Source organism: Alexandromys fortis, unplaced genomic scaffold (assembly GCF_014885135.2).
Source record: "Alexandromys fortis isolate MF-2015 unplaced genomic scaffold, M_Fortis_MF-2015_v1.1 scaffold_8_9099976_23576923, whole genome shotgun sequence".
NCBI lineage: Eukaryota > Metazoa > Chordata > Mammalia > Rodentia > Cricetidae > Alexandromys > Alexandromys fortis.
In genome coordinates this window covers 14057198-14074372 of record NW_026067899.1, presented here as the reverse complement: position 1 = coordinate 14074372, position 17175 = coordinate 14057198, and positions in this window count along the sequence as shown.

Sequence of the window (17175 nt, the reverse complement as noted above, 5' to 3'; positions counted from 1 at the left end):
AAGGGCACCCTGGACTACATTAGATTTATCCAGTCTCAATTATAAACAGAGCCAGGCAGTGGTAGCTCATACCTTTAATCCCAGTAATTGGGAGTCACACACCTTTAGTCCCAACACTAGGAAGGTGGAAACAGGAAGGGATGTGGTTGGGTGGAGAGAGGAATATAAAGTGGGAGGAGACAGGAGCTCAGAGCATTCAGTTGGAGGATTCATGGAGACAGGATCTTGCCCCCTTCAGTAGAAGTAAAAAGTCTCTCTAGTGCTTGACACCTTTACTTCTCTGATCTTTCAGCATTTACCACAATATCTGACTCCAGGTTTTTATTATTAAGCCAAATTAGAATTTGCTACAAGCATCCAGAAATAGAGGCAGGAGGATCAAAACTTTGAGGACTCCTTGGGCTATTTAGAGAGACCTTGTTCAAAATTAATAGGGCATAGCTCACGAAGAGCACTTTCCTATAAAATGCCTGATCCTAAGTTTTACCTCCATCACTACAAAAAAAATAGTAAAAATGATCTTTAAAATAGACTCAATAAAACTATTCATTATATTTATCTTCCCCTGTATTATTTAGTTTCCAACAGAAAGTAAAAAAGGAATAAATATTTAAGATTATTTAACCTTATGATCACACTTTAGATTACAGACACTGGTATATTTAAAAAATAAGTAAAACAGAAAGTATTATTTTCTTGTTCTATTCAAAAATATGAATAAGCTATCCATATGTTCACACAGGAAAAGGAAATTAAAGCTAAAAAATGTTGTTTTCCTACCCAACATTTCTCACTTAACAGAGCAAAACAAATGTTGTGTACTGGGGAAAAACAAGTGTTATCTGTTAGCAGAGCTGAGGGAGATAAAGCTGGGTAGCTCAGACTAAATAATGAGAAGAACTAATTACATTTCCTTCAATAAAAATATAGTTTACCCCATAAGGAACAGAAAGTAGAGATAAATGAACAAGTAAAATGTTTTATTAGTCTTTGATGCATTAGAATTTCAGTATGCAGGAAGAGCATTAAGCAAATAGTCTAATTGTTATGAAATCATTGCTAAGATGATGCATTTTGTCTTAAGTTACTGTAATATCACTGTGTAAAGGCACTGTGGCCAGAGCAACCCATAGGGTAAAGAGTTTATTTGGGTTTTATAATTTTTCAGATGGTGAGAGTCCATGATAGTTGGTAGCAGAAAAGGGAGCTTGGAGCAGCAGCTGAGACCTCACATCTTAACCACAAGCCAGAGGCAGAGGCATTGCTCAAATTTAAATAATGCAAAAATAAAGCAAATAGGATCACCCACATGTGGGAAACCAACAGGAATGATATTTCCTAGGAAGCACAGTTTGCTAATACCTAAGAAAAGAAAGAATTAAAATGAACAGTGTACTAATAACTCTCAGAAATGAAAGGAAAATCCACAAACAAGGAGGACTGGAGTCTCATCCACCTGCACACCTGATACACACACCAGCTCATGATGATCTAAAGTCACTCTAGTGGGTCTCATGACATTCTTGCCGCCACACACACCAGGATTGTATGGAGTGCAGAGGCAAACATGCAGGCAAAGCATTCATATACATCAAATAATAATGAATCTTAATAAGGGACACTGTAATGCACTCACAATAGCTAGTTTTAAAAATTCAGCTATGACTACGAAAAACTTCAGAGGATGTTTTTCAAGAAAACATTGTAAAAGGTTTTGATTCAACAATCCTTGAAGCTCTTTTTTAAATTTGTCTCCACAATAACTATTTTTTAGTGATCTTTGAATTTCTTTCACTGGAAGGGTATGCACTGCCTTTGCTTATTATATCTTAAATTACTACACAGTTGCTTTAGTAAAAGTACCATCTGCATTTTCTAATACAAAAATATTAAACTAAAAACTGTTTCTGGAATGTAGAGAAATATCCTACTTAAACGGCAAAAAGGTGCATCGTAATTTCTGCTGCACTGTAGTCATTTCTGCATTTTCCATGTTTCTTAAGCAACTGTTGAGTCAGATAACACACGATATAAAGAGGATATAACACACACTATAAGGGAAACAGACCTTTAAATATACTACTAAAACATTACTGTGACTAATTTTGGAAGTGGAGAGCCCATCACTGGCACAATAGATGCAGTAGGAGGGTAAGCATTCACTCCCATATTAATAGTCAAGGAACACATGCCAGTTTGAGTTAACATTGTAATAAGATCAACTTAAAACTAGCAATGACCAAGAAATAATCTTTTCAAAAATTTGTACCTAGTTGCCTTCCATTAAGGGTAAGACATAAATGTCTATAAAATTCTGGTAATAGTTCATTAAATTAAATTATATACACATGTATCTTATAGGAAACTTTTGAAAAATGACAAGTAGCATGTTTATGATATTTTGTTACATTATGTCCTATATTGAAAAGCATATTGGTAAAATCATATTTGCCTGCTTGCCTATGTCTTTAGATTAAATATAAGGAAATAAACTCCTTAAATAAAAGAATTAAATTGCTTGTTAAATCAATTGCTTAATTTAAGCTGGCATAAATATGGACAAACCGGAGAGTTCAAAATATGACATTGCTTTTCTCAGTCTAGAAACATGATCTATAAGTCTAAATTGAATGCAGACCACTTTTCTTCGTAGAAGAGTTGAGTTCATCAATGAAGGTTGTCAACAAACCTTAAGAGACTCAGGTTTTAAAGCTTTACTTTTCTTTAGTGTGGGAAACTCAAATTCAAAAACTTCAACTAGATGTTATGACATTATGTTATATTAACTCCAATTTAGCCAATTTGTTCTACTGTACCTTATAGTCAGACACTGCATTCCTTGAGAAATATAAAAGTTGGAGAAATTTCAAATTCAAATGGTTCTACTGCCTATCAGAGGTATATGGAAACAGGGTGACATGCAATATCTTGTTATGACACATATTATCAGCTTATGTGTCAAATGCTAAACAATGGGTAATATATACAGATTCTCAGATATCCAGAGAAGGAACAAATTTACCACAAATTGAAAGGTAAAAATCGAGTTGTAGGTAGTATCCTTTAAAAACATTTTTTTTCTTCTAATCTAGATAAACTCCAAACACTTTTGAGTGAACTTAACATTGAATGAATGTGAGATTGTTGATGATACAGTGGATAACACACTGTGAGTTATGATGACCAAAAGGAAACCAGTTTATAAATTGTGCAGTAATGGTTTTAAATTAGAATATCACAGACAAGAAAGCATAAAAATGAAGCTAAAAATGATTTTTGTCCTTGCTATATACAGTTCAGAGAAAATAAATATGTATAACATTATTTGATGTAAATCAAACTATTTTTCACTTCTTTCCTTCATAATTTCATTTTTGCTTGTTCCCAAGTACCAGTATATTCTTTTTGTTCTACATTGCTTCCAAATCTTCAGTCTTGTCTTCTGAACTCTGATATGGTCTACATGACCCTTCCTCCAAATTTAGAAACTGCTTCTCTCTGGAAAGCTGGTCTGGCTGTGTAATAGGTATAAGTTAATCTTACCGAACTAATTAAAAATTTCAAATTTGACTGATGATAGCAATTATCGGCACTGCACATTAAGCATAGAAATTTTAGAACTTCACAGAATGAGAAAAATCCATAAACAAGGAAGACTGGAGTCCTGTCCACCTGCATGTCTGCTACACACAATGGCTCACAGTTATCCAGATGCACACCTCTGGTGGCTCTCATGACATCTTCTTGCCACCACAAGCACTGGGAGTATATGTAGTACACAGACACACATGCAGGATAAGCACTCCTATACATTAAATAAAAATAAATCTTTAAAAAGTGTAATATATTGATCCAAACCAATTAATTGATCTCTTTGAATCACCTTCTGGAAGAGGGTGTCTAATCCAATGTATTAGGCAAGCTTTTCCCACTGATGCAATACTTATATGAACATTATTAAGTAGACAAATGCTCTCAGATTGTGTTTGAAACTGACTCCATAGGAGGGAACACATGTTTGATATGCTAACCAAGACCAAAAAAAAAAACAGCAGCAAAAAAAATGTCTGGGAATGTTGTGGCATATTTTGAACACACTCTGACACTCCTGAGACTGACAATATTATGTTAGTTTACTTTTATCGCAGGGTGGAGCTAGCTACTAGCTGTTACTAGCTGTCCAAAATTAGCCACAGTGGTTTTGGAGGATGGAAGACATACAGAGAAACAAAGGAAGTAGTTGGGAAAGCCTTTGAGAAAGTCTTGGCCTTCTGGTTCAGTGAAGGAGAGAGGAGGTCACTGGTCACTTTGCCACAAAATAAGCATTTTGGTAAACTACTATAAATGAGCAGAAATTGACAGTAAAAATACAAATAAAAGACATTGAAATGAGGGTTTTGTAGACACAGGTGCACATATTACAATAATTTCATTGAAATCTTGGCATCCTGATTGGCCTCTTCAGTAGGCAAATGTTCAGCTGCTAGGATTAGAACTTTATCTCAAATAAAACTAAGCACTAGATGGATTGAATATATAGGGCCAGAAGGAGAAGTAGTGAAGTTAAAGCCATATGTGGCTAGCAAAGCAATGAATTTATGGGGACATAATTTGTTACAGCAATGGAAAATCTAGAATATCATTCCTCCTATCTCAGAAATAAACCATAAACTAGCATATGCTTCTAAGAAAGATATTAAAAGGTATTGTCAAGAGCAATTACTGACCGTTCGGGTTGTACATTAGCAAAGCTTAGCAACAGCTCATCTCCTTTAGATAACAATATTCCTACCTTTAAAACTGCTAATTGACTAACATGTTTGGATGAAAGAGTGACCTTTGATGTTAGAAAAATTGTAGGCACTAGAAGAGCTGGTACAGAAACAGTTAAATGGTCAACATATTGAAGAATCAACCAATTCTTGGCATTCTCCATAAATAAGGTGATTTAGCCAATGGGCACTTTGCAGCCTGAAATTACCTAGCCTTCTTTACTACATTCAGGTTAGTCTATTATAGCGATTGATTGAAAAACTACTTGCTTACCATACCTTCTACAAGATATAGACAAAAAATTCCTTCATAATAATTCTTAGCCTGTTAAAAGCTTTTAACAGTAGAAAAATTTTCCTGAAGGAATGTTAAACAGCCTCACCTTATTTTAAAATTTTGTACAATACCCATTGGAAATAATTCATAAATAGTTTCCTCAATGTATAATTTACCATTATATGAATGATATCTTACAAGCTGATTCAGAAGCAGATGCCTTAAAATTTTTTGGAAGAGTAAAGAAAATTTTGCATTATTAGGTATTACAAATTGCTCCTGAAGAAAAAATACAAAGAGGAGACTCTATTCATTGCATAGGATATAAGATACATTTACAAAAAATTCAACCACAGAAAGAACAAATCAGAAGAGATGAATTATAAATTATGAATGATTTTTAAAATTTGCTGGAAGAAATTAGCTGGATATGGTACACAATTAGATTGAAAATCAAGAACTAAGAAAATTATTTCAATCCTTTCAAGGTAATAAGATCTTAAATAGTATAAGGAAATGATTAAGTAAGACTGAGAGAATTAGTTTTGGTAAAAGAGAAATTATAAGATGCATATTAGATGACTTAGAAGCATCTGAGTGGAAAGACCATTATAATCATTTTCCAAAAATATGGTGCTTACGCACACACAAATAGCATTCATCAACCCCAGGATTACCAGTACTAGGTGTCTGTCCAAAGAAAATGGGTTCATGAAGCCAATGAGAATGTACTCAAATGTCCACTGCAAATTGCCCAGCAAAGAAAAAAAAAAAAAAGACCAAGTATCTATCATCTGATGAATGGATGAAGAAAATGTGGTTCCTATATAGAATAGTGTAGTGAACATCCACATTATGACAACGAAGATGGATTTAGAAACCATAGAGACCATGGTATTCTGTGAAGTAACTATGTAGACAGTCAAGGTACATGATTACACTCTGTGCATTCTGAAAAGGTTTATCTCATAGAGGGTGAGAACAGAATGGTGGGCACCATGGTGGGGAGAGAGGAAGGTAGAAGGAATAGCAAAATGATACTCACCTGGGAATGTTGTATTCAGTGAGAGCTAGAAATCTTGGTGGGTCCTAAGAGGAGTCAATGGCAGGAAATAACCAAACTGTGGGCTGAAATCAATAAACTAGAAACAAAGAATCAATTAAATAAAGAGTTGGTTCTTTTAGAAAATCAAAAAAATAGATAAACCTTATACAAACTAACTAAGAGACAGAGAGAGAATATCTAAATCAACATACATGAACATGCACAAAATATACTATACACACATATACACAAAGTTTATGTAGTATCTAATGGGTATATGTGGTAAGGTTTGATGTATCCACTAAAATAGTGACTTAACTCTTAAAATTTTCCACATAATCTCAGTATTTTATAATAGTTGGTTTCTGTTGAATTATAAATTGATATCTATATTATTTAGATACTTTTCTCTGCATATTTTTATAATTAGATCATTCTAACTTCTGAAAGAAATGCTTCATGGTCTATGATGAATTTTATGTGTTGAGACTCTATGATCTTCTGTGCCTATGGTCATAAGTGATTTCCCCTATAATTTTCCTTTCTCTTATGCTTCTTTTTTTATTTGATGTCAGCATTGTGTCTGTCACACACATGTGTATGTATGTATCCTGTATGACTGTGCATAACTTGTATGACTGTGCATGTGTCTAAGTATCTGTGTTGTAACATCCCTGTGTGTGTTTGTGTTTTTTAGACATGAAGAATAGGAAATGTACAACTAGAACAGTTATTAAGAATGATGGGAAAACAGGATAATGTGGCATATACCTATCTTCTAGCACCTGGAGGAAAAGGCAGAAAATTTGTGAGTCTAAGTCCATCCTGGGCTACATAGCAAGATCCTTTTCAGAAAAAGATAACACTTTCAAAAATTATAGAAATGTAATAGGATGTTTGAAAGATCGAGACTCCAAAATTAGATATTAGATTCCACCAAGATATGAGAATCTTGAACAAGTATACTCTATCTCAGGGAGGTATCCTGAGAGAAATGTACAAGCCAATGTTAGGAATAGAGCAACAGTATGGTTGGCTTTGAGATGAATGTCTGAGCCACACGTGTTAGCAATGTTCTCTAAGGATGGAGTGCATCGTGAAAACACAAAAGAAGCCAGAAACCAGAGGGAGAAACTTCACACCAGAAGTCATAACATTTTAATTTGATAAGGCAGATGCCACACAGCTGATAAATTTTAAAGAAGCAAAACAGCTTGATATTTACAAAGGATGTTTTAATGTAATTTTAGATTGCTTTGTTTTTCAAGGATGAAGATACTAGAACATAATAAGGGGATGATTGAAAAAAGAAGAAAAGAAAGAAAAAGAATCCCAGAGAAAGTATTTGAAAACATGAAAGAAATGAAGAAAAATTTGAGAGAGTAAAACCTCCAAAAAATCTAAATTAAGTTAAAATCCCCAAAAAGACCATATATGATCACATAGATTGTGAAATAATCAGAAATGTTATTTCTGGTATAGCTATAAAATATCATAGGAACATTATTTTGAAAGGTGGCTTTATTGGTTTGTTCTTTGTTTTCTTTCTTTTTTTTTAAATAATCATGTACTTTCTCTCCTATTTAACAAACCTACTCTTTGGTGTTCATCAAAATAAGTAAAATGCCCACAAAAGAGAATACTCATAGTAACATTGTTCAAAATAGTCACTAACTAGAAAAGTCTCCACTCAAGAGAAGAGTGGGTAAGCAAACTGCAGAATATACAAAATGGTGCTTATGAAAAGAAACAATTTACTGTTGTGTACAACAAAGCTGAATATTAGCAAGTATTTCATATAACACAATATCACAAAATAGTATATACTGTGTTTCTCCATCCTTATCAGTTTTTAAAAGGCAAAATAAATCTATTCTGAGAAAAGTTCCTGGATGATGGGAATGTGTTCATTGTTGCTTCTTCAACATGTACAAAGTCCTATGTTCAACCTAAATCGCATAAATACTTGGTATGTGGTCCAGGAGCACACTGGAGGTCGAGACAGGAAGCTTAGGAACTGCATACTCATTCTGATTTACACAGTGAACTTGAGGCAGGCCTGGGCTACAGGAAACTCTGTCTGAGAAAATAAAACAAAATTTCTAAAGCATCATTCATGGTTTACTTGTAGAAGGCCGAAGAACCTTGACAGGAGAGGGAGTGTGGGAATTTTCCAATGAAAAATAATGCTATTGTATTAGATGGTGTTCCATTGTTATGAAGAGCCACCTGGCATAAAACAGAAAAGAAGAAAAATGTATTTACACTCAACACCTCAAAGCCTTTTGTCAATGATTGAGAGACTCATTTCTTTCCCTTTGTGACTCTTCCCTCATTCTTTGTTACAGAGATTCCTCTCTCCCATGTTCTACTTGCTGTGTCCTTGAGCAGTATTCTTACATTCTAGGTCTATGGATGATCTTACAGATGGTACAGAAGACAATGATGGAAACGCCGCATTTCAAGTACCTTCCCCTTGCATCTCAGAAAAAGAAAAAGGTTCTCTTTCCCAATATCCCTACTAAAACCCCAAGATAAGGTTTCTAATTTGTGTTCATTTAACTCCACATCAAGTTTTGCTTGAGTCATATCTTGCTCTTATGCCCACTCCTACAAGCAATGGCAAGAGTCATTTCTGAAGCACCCAGAAAGATCTACATGGATTACAGAAATTTCCCCAACGAAGGTGGTAGGGTATCATCATGCTTTGACTTATCCTTAAAAATATAGCACACACATTGTTTTCTCTATACACATGTGGAATATATTGGACATTTGTTAATGTCATTTAACTGACACACTATCTTATTTCTAATTCACACTTGAACCACTAAAGAGTAGAAGGTCGCTGTCTTTAATTGCATCAAACCTTCCTTCTAGTGGACTCAAACTAATTTAAACCAATTCTTTACTGTTCTTAGGAATCCGTTCTCTTCCTTTTAAAATCTGTTTAGAGAAAAATGTATTTTCTTTCCTTCCTTCCTTCCTTCCTTCCTTCCTTCCTTCCTTCCTTCCTTCCTTCCTTCCTTCCTTCTTTCCTTCCTTCTTTAACTGCCCCTGACAGCTGATTCAATCTGGCAAAGAATAAAAGGTATTGAAAGTGCACAGCAGGACTCCATGTTCACAAAAGGCAGCTACTGTGTCCTTTGAGATACACTTATAACCATTGTGAACTGTGCTTTGTTAAATAAGTCCAACTCTGCCATAGTCCTCCACATGAGATCTGAATTTTATTTATGGCACATCCTCATATTTTTCTGTTTTTGTTTCCTGTCACAATCAAGAACAGACATAAAAAGGTGATTGAAAAGTAAGATCATGTCCAGTGGAGAATGGTTAATGTAGAATACCTTTGATAGGAAAGGGGTGTGTCATCCTGAATCAGTGCTATTATGCCCTAACACAGTCCCAAAACTTCATGTGCTGAATGGAGATTGGACCATGATATAAAAGGTAAAGAAAAAAAGTCTTCTTTTCTTTCTTTTCTTTTCTGTCTTTCTTTTTGATATAACGAAAGATTTTTTTTTTAAAAAAAGAGTGTCTCCCACCACAAACAGCAGAAAAATAAAAGCAAAATGACTTAAAAAGGAACATGGACGTTCAAAATTTAAATTTCTTGTGAGTTCAGCAAGGTAAGATGTCATGGGTAACATAGGGGCTTTTTACTTCATCTTTTCATGAGCTCACAGGATGGATCAAGATCAAGACCAGGTGATACACATAATAAGGAAAAAGGAGTTAAGTCATCAGATTTTATAGGTTGGTTTTGTTCTGCTTTGGTCTTTGTTATTTGGTTTTAGGTTTTTTTTTTTTTTTGGTTGTTTGTTTTCTGAGTGAATGATGAGCCATTTAGGACAGATACATTTAAAAATTAAAGAGGAAGTACTATTTATTTGCTTGATAGGTAATCAGTTAAATAGGTTCTCTAGGTGTTTATACCCTATTAAACATCTAGTTTAATCCTAGTTTTAAAAACTCTAATTCTTATCCAATATGAGGAACATCATAATTATAAATATGCTAGATCTAAGAGGCTCATGCTGGACCACAGATGAGCTGATGTAAAAACTGGTCTAAGAAGCTTGACACAGACATTCTAAAATATGCTGAGTTACTTTCATCTAATGTTGAAGAGTAGTTTTACTTTTTATTTTTGCTACTAATGCTATTAACAAAGCAAATTTAAGTAGGAAAACATGAAGGAAATGCGAACATGTCTTTATTTCCAATTGTGCCCGTTTCTTCTACATTCTGGTTGTATTAGGTACAGTGACATCCAGACGGAGAAGGGACATGACATAGATAAAGCCAACAAAAACCAGACACAACATGGGAAGGTGACATTTACAATGCAGCTGACAAAGCCAGTCACTTCACTTTAAATAATGTGGCATGCTGCAAAACTATAGTAATTACGAGAATTTCATTTTCATTAACTAATAAACCAAGGAAAACAATTTAAGTATCTGAATGCCATTCTTCAAATGAAAATAAACTGTAAACATTTGAATAGCATCACAGCAGGGATTGTATACCTAAGGAAATCTATTGAAATATGCTGGTGGATTCATCCTCTTCTATCATATTAAAACTGCAATTGACTGTACACCTCCTACCTCTCTCCGCTGAGACCTTAATTGTAAAGATTCCTGTTACATATCATATTAGAATTTAGTTAAAATTGTAGAACACATTATTTCCAATCAGACAGCCAACCATCACTCACAAAGATTTTTTAAAAGGTGATTAATAATTCAACTCAGATAAGGAAAAGATCTATATTTATACCATCTTCTCAGCCACCATAAACTACCTGACAATTGTTCAGTAATGATGCCCAGTAAATTCTTTAAAATGGTAATTTGTCATTCTGTCACTTCATTTGTGACCTAAAATTCCTCACTTGAGGCATCATCAAATAAATTAATCACTTTCCAGGATCCATTTCTCTGTTCTGCACGTTATTATGCCCGGGCTCTCTTGTGTTTCTCTTCATTTACATATATTTAATGGCTGAGCCGTGGTTCACGATGGCACATAACGCACACATCTCATTACAGGTGAAATATTCTAACTGCCACTATCACTGGGAAAGAAAATAACTCTCCCAATTTAATTTTCCTGATGTAACAAAACCATGATTCTTCGCTATGAAATGTTGATGCCATCCATCAGTCACAATCAATAAAATCATCATCGAAGAACGCCTTCTTAGGGATGCTTTCTTTAGACCAGTATTATTTGAGAAAGGTAATTAAACTCATAATATGTAATGAATGTAAATGAAGTAAAAGTCCTCGTGTTAGCTCTCCAACTATGCTTATTTTACGGCTTTAATTTAGAACTCTCCCTACCAACTTATAAATACATAAGACCTCAATACAGAGAAGTCAGCAATCAGGACAGTTTTCATCAATGAACAGACTAATTTTTAAAAGAATGTTTTCAATGAAAAATATCAAATGGAAGTGCATTTTCCCACAGTAATGAAAAGGCATCTTAGGGTTTAAGTGTTTTCAGTTTTTCTAAAAATAGAGCCAGTAGTATGAATGTTTTGTATCATGTGAAAAATGAGCCAGTTTTCCAGTAACTTCATCTATCTGCTTTTTGCCTTCTACAGGCTACATATACCTTCTATCCTCAAGCGAGCAATTTTCTTGTTGAACTTGCCTGTCTATGCCTAAAGAAATCTACAGAAATGTGAATCACAGGAGAAGAACACTTTACAAACAGTGATTTGGAAACTAGGACTTTGAACTACTTCTGCCCATTGTAAATATCTCAAATTGCTCTCATACTATTTTTGGAAAGTCAATAAGGAGTGAATCATGTCACAAAAATATCACCCATTTCTCTAAGTATGTTGCAACTTAATTTAATATTCATTAGCTCTTTCTGCCCACATACTTAGGGGCATTAATTTCAGAGGAATGGCGCCTTACTGAAGTCCATTTGGAATGAGGATTCCCTTCATTAGAAAATCATAATCAAAGATCGGGGGCTTTCTTTAGCTTGGAAGTGGTCCCTGTTTGCCTGTTTAAAATAATGCGTGAGAAAATGTCTAAAATAAGAAGGGAAATACCAGCTCTACATGTCTGCAGCAGAGGAGGGAGTAGGTGAATATCACTGCTCCACAGATGAATGACCCAACTACAATATTGACAAACCATCCACAGACACTACTTTCCTTCCTCATTAATTATCATATAGTTATTTTTAATGGGCACTTATTTAAGGAGGAAAAAAAAGACTGTGTGTGCAGTTTTGCATGTGTTTTCATTAGCACTGCAGCAGTCTGTTAAACTAAAGCAATGCTCTACCACACAAAACCTGTCCAACTTAGCTGAAAAATCGTGGGTGCTTACTTCTTTTTCTTTATTTGGTTTTGTACTTCTTTGGGGACAGCATAAAGTTCATCTGAATTTTGGATGTTATCAGCTCAGAGTGAAGGTAGAGCCGAGAGTTTTGGTGACTGTTCTCACATAAAACAAGACAGAGACCCCAACGGAGAGGATGATTAAGTACAAGGATGTAGGTTGTGAAGATGGCATGGACTAGGAAATAAACTATCACAACCAAGCAAATGATACACAGCTCAACTCCACTAAAATAAGCAAAGGGGTCTGCAAGATGGCTCAGTAGGTAAAAGTACTTGCCACCTAGTCTGACCACCTGAATTCTATGCCGAGAATCCACATGGGTAAAAGGACAGAGCCAGCTCCTGCAAGTTGTCCTCTGGTATAGGTATAAACACACAAACACACACTTCTGCGCACACACATACACATATATACATACAAATAAAATTTATATTATGATGTTTTCTAGAAAATAGGAGTAGAATGGAGTAGTGTGTTTCAGAAGAGTTAAGCTTGTGTGACTTCTTGTAAACCTCAAGCAAACCATAACCATGTCTCATTAAATGTCCTGTAGTAAAACAAAGACAAACCAACTAGAATAGACTCTTTTGGAAGATAGGAAAGAGGGATATAGGGCTATTTATGAAGCTTGAATAAACTGTAAGAACTTCAGCAAAATTGGCACTTTGAATATTTAATGAACTGTAGTATGTTTTAAAAAGAGATGGAAATCACCAGAGAAAACAATACATATGAATGTGAATAAGCTTTGTGGTATGAACGAAGGGAAAAAGAGATCATAGCAGGTACAAATGCATTTATTAATTATATTAAATGTTCTACTGAAGCTAGTGATTATTCACTTTGTGGAAGAATGCACTCAAGCAAACCAACTCTTTAATGAGAATGGGGACATTTTTCAGTGTTTTCCTTTTTCAAAGAAAATTTCATTTCCAGTCTTCCTTTGCAATTCTACTGACAAAATCTGCACCAATTAGTATCCTTTAACGTTCCACTTAGAAAAACCTGATCATTGAGGAATGTGTCCTAATGATGAACTGCAAGATATTGCTACTGCAATCAGTTGCTTTAAGCATTGTTTTTCAAAACCATAGGAAATGTGACACCATGGTGAAAACGCAAGCTGCAGCTGATAAAATAAATTTTGTATGATAATTTTCAAGTAAGTCAAAGTTTTCATGGAGTCCATCACAATAAAATCAAGGTAAAGAGCTTGTTGAAATACCCTGCCAGGCTGAAAATCAGTCATGTTTACAAACTCAAATAATGATCTTCCTGGGATAGCCCATTGACAATTTGGATTATTTCAGAAGGCAAAGTTAACACTTTAAAGAGTCTCAGAGAGACTGAGTTTTTTCTATCAGTTAAGCATTGTCACAACATTGGTTTTCAGGAAAATGATCCCTAAAGGGAGTGACACTCTTAGGAGCTGTGACTCTGTTGCAGTAAGTGTGCCTTATTGGAGGAAGTGTGCCATGGGGGTGGGCTTGCGGTTTCCTCTGCTTAAGTTATGCTTAGAGAGACACAGTTCACTTCCTATTGTTGCAGATCAAGATATAGAACTCTCAGCTCCTTCTTGAGCACCATGTCTCCCTGCATGCCTCTATGCCCCATCATGATGACAGTGACTAACCCTCTGGAATTGTAATTCAACCCAAATTTGAAATGTTTTTCTTTATAGAAGTTGTCATGATCATGATGTCTCTTCACAGCAAAAGAAACCCTAACTAACACAACCATTTAATTATGTATAACTATTTTTTCTTCTAAGGTTTTTTTTCTTACTTTTTCCCATTATAAGATGGAAATTAAAATTAACATAGACATGGTATCTTGAAAAATAAAAATGCATTTCCCTATAGTTCTGAAGTTTGGAAATCCAAGACAAAATTCCTGATCTGACCTCCACCTTCATTTTGAGTCATTACAAAACATTTGTGTGTGTGTGTGTGTGTGTGTGTATGTGTGTGTATGTATGTGTGTGCATGTGAGTGTGTGCATATGTTCATATGGCTTATGTGCATGTGTATATTCATATCCCTAGTGGTATCTCTTCTTCAGATAAAGAGACAAGTTATTTTACTAGCTTTCTACCCTCATGGCCTCATTTAATCTCAAAATCTTTATAAAGCCATTATCTCCAAATACTTCTGTTATTGTTGGTGATTACCTTAACAGCAGAATTGGAAACATGGATCAGTTTATAAACATGTGTTTGTCCAATATATATATATTTTATTTCCAAGGCATTTTCAATACTTGTATTTTTTTTTTTTGAGACATGGTATATCTGTGAAACAGTCCTGGCTGTCCTGGAACTCACTCTGTAGACCAGGCTGACCTAGAACTCACAGAGATCTGTCTGCCTCTGCCTTCCATGTCCTGGGACTGAAGGCATGTGCCACCACCATGTGGCTAATATTTTTATTTTTAATTCATGTAATTTTTAAATACATCATTGCATCCTCTGAAAGCTTGTTACAGATGTCTGCAGCTTATTATTCATAGTGTCTGAGAACTAACACTTCATTTTTCACAATTGTATAAGTTAGTTTTAGACACGTTTTTGAGAAGACTCATATAGATATAACATATAGACATTTTTCTACTCAAATTGTCTTAACTGTTGATTACTGAAATAAATATAATATTGTATGTTACTGTTAATTTTATCAAACATATTCTTTTAATCATACTATTTTTCATCCTCTTTTCTGTATTTTCCTTTTTACAATAAAGAAAAACTTTAATAGAAAAAAAGAAGAAAAATTTCTTAAGATGTGGAAAACACTGATTGCTCCCTCTATTTGATTCTGTATCCTTTAGGACACTTTGAAATTACATGACCCTTTTTCTTATAATAGAGACTGAACTGACCCGTTTAGTCATTTGATTGAGTCAACATGAGAATATAAATTCTTATTGCAAGGCTCTCCACATTTGTTTTCTGTGCTGCTGGGATTTTATCTTTGATACAAAAGTGTTGTAGGACTAGGGCAGCTTACATGACTGGGTCTCCATGTTTAGGTAAGCTTGCTGTCAAAGTTGCTTAAAACTACAAAAGACTTTGTATACACTCCAAAGAATCTCATTTCACTACATTAGTGTGGCAAACTCATCCATCAGTCTCTGATAAATGACATCGGTATATAATCTCTTTATCTTGAGTATAAGCAGAAAAGGTGACTTGCTTTTACCAAGAAACTGTGGGGAAAGTAAGGAGAATGTCAACTCCTTGAATAGGTTACTTTCTGTGGCAATTCTTACTTCGGGCATTCAGAATGTTTGTCTGAACAAGGCAATAATCTCTGATGATTGGCACTGAGAAAAATTCATAGACAAAAGCAATAATGCAAATAGTCAAATCAATCAGATGCATGTCATCTTAATTATCATAACGGACACACGTGCAGGATGAATTCATTGAGAACGTGATTGTATTCACATGGAGGTGTGCAGCCTTATCAATCTCTCACATTTTTGTATACAGGTGGCATGATTAAGATGGATTCATTCACTTCCAAGACACTTTGATGCTTATAGAGATATCAGAAACACTGATTTTCCAAAATAAAATTCTGATATACCTGTAAGGCATAATTCAACGGAAGCAAAATTTATTTATCACATTGTAATGAAAGGTAGGGCCTTTGTTATAGATGCTATCTCTGACCTTTACAACTACAACTTCTTTGCTTGTGCACCATAATGCAGAATCTCACATTTTCCACTTAGTTAAAAAGTAGAGTCAGTTGAAGTAAGCATTGTCCTTGGTGAGAATATTAAACCACTTTTAATTTAAGGTAACGTTTCTACTCTCATTATCTGCACCAAAACTGTATATTGAGGACTTTGTTTGCTCATGTGCAGAGGAAATGCCAAACACAATGCATACTCAGAGGACATTTCACATGTCAGATGCTCATGTATACTTACTGAAAAGAGACAGATATGGTTGAAACAGTTAAATCTACAGTCTTTAGACATGCAAAGAACTAAATGCTCCAGTGCTTAGACGGAAACTGACTAATGAATCACAGAATGGAATCTTCAAGCATGGCAGATTCAAAGAGAATCCTGTAACAAGTGTCTTTGTTTTGTTTGGGGATTTGAGCACTAAATAAAACATCGGAGGATGCCTTTCTTACTTTAGAAAGGGAATGTCTCAACTGAAATAAATGATTAAGTATTTTCTCTATAGTAAAGAGAATAGCAACAAATTGTTCAGCAAGTAAATAGTCTCTGCTCCTTGCCACTATAATTCATAATACAAGAATTCCTGGTCTCTTGTGGGCTGATTTAGTAACACACATAGTAACTGCTTTCTAGAAGAGTTTAAGAAAAAACTGCTTTGACATAATGCATTGGGTTTTATTCCTGATAGAATTTTCTAGCATCTCCTTCTAATGTAGCCTCCTTTTCTGTTTCTGACATCTCACTGCAGAGAAACATTGAGTCCTATAGCTACATGATAGTTACAGAGATGTGTAAAAAGGAGTTGTCCATTGTGAATAATGCTACTGTAGTTCAGATGGGCAGCAGCTCTGTGGACTTCAGCACTTTCTGAGCCATGGTGTCCAGTAAATATATGAGCCTTGTTCCACCTCTGTATGTTTTGCTAAATCAAACAGCCTGGATCTGACAAGGATAACTCACTTTGTCCAAAGTTTCTGCTCTCTTAGTATTCTCACTCCTAGGGAA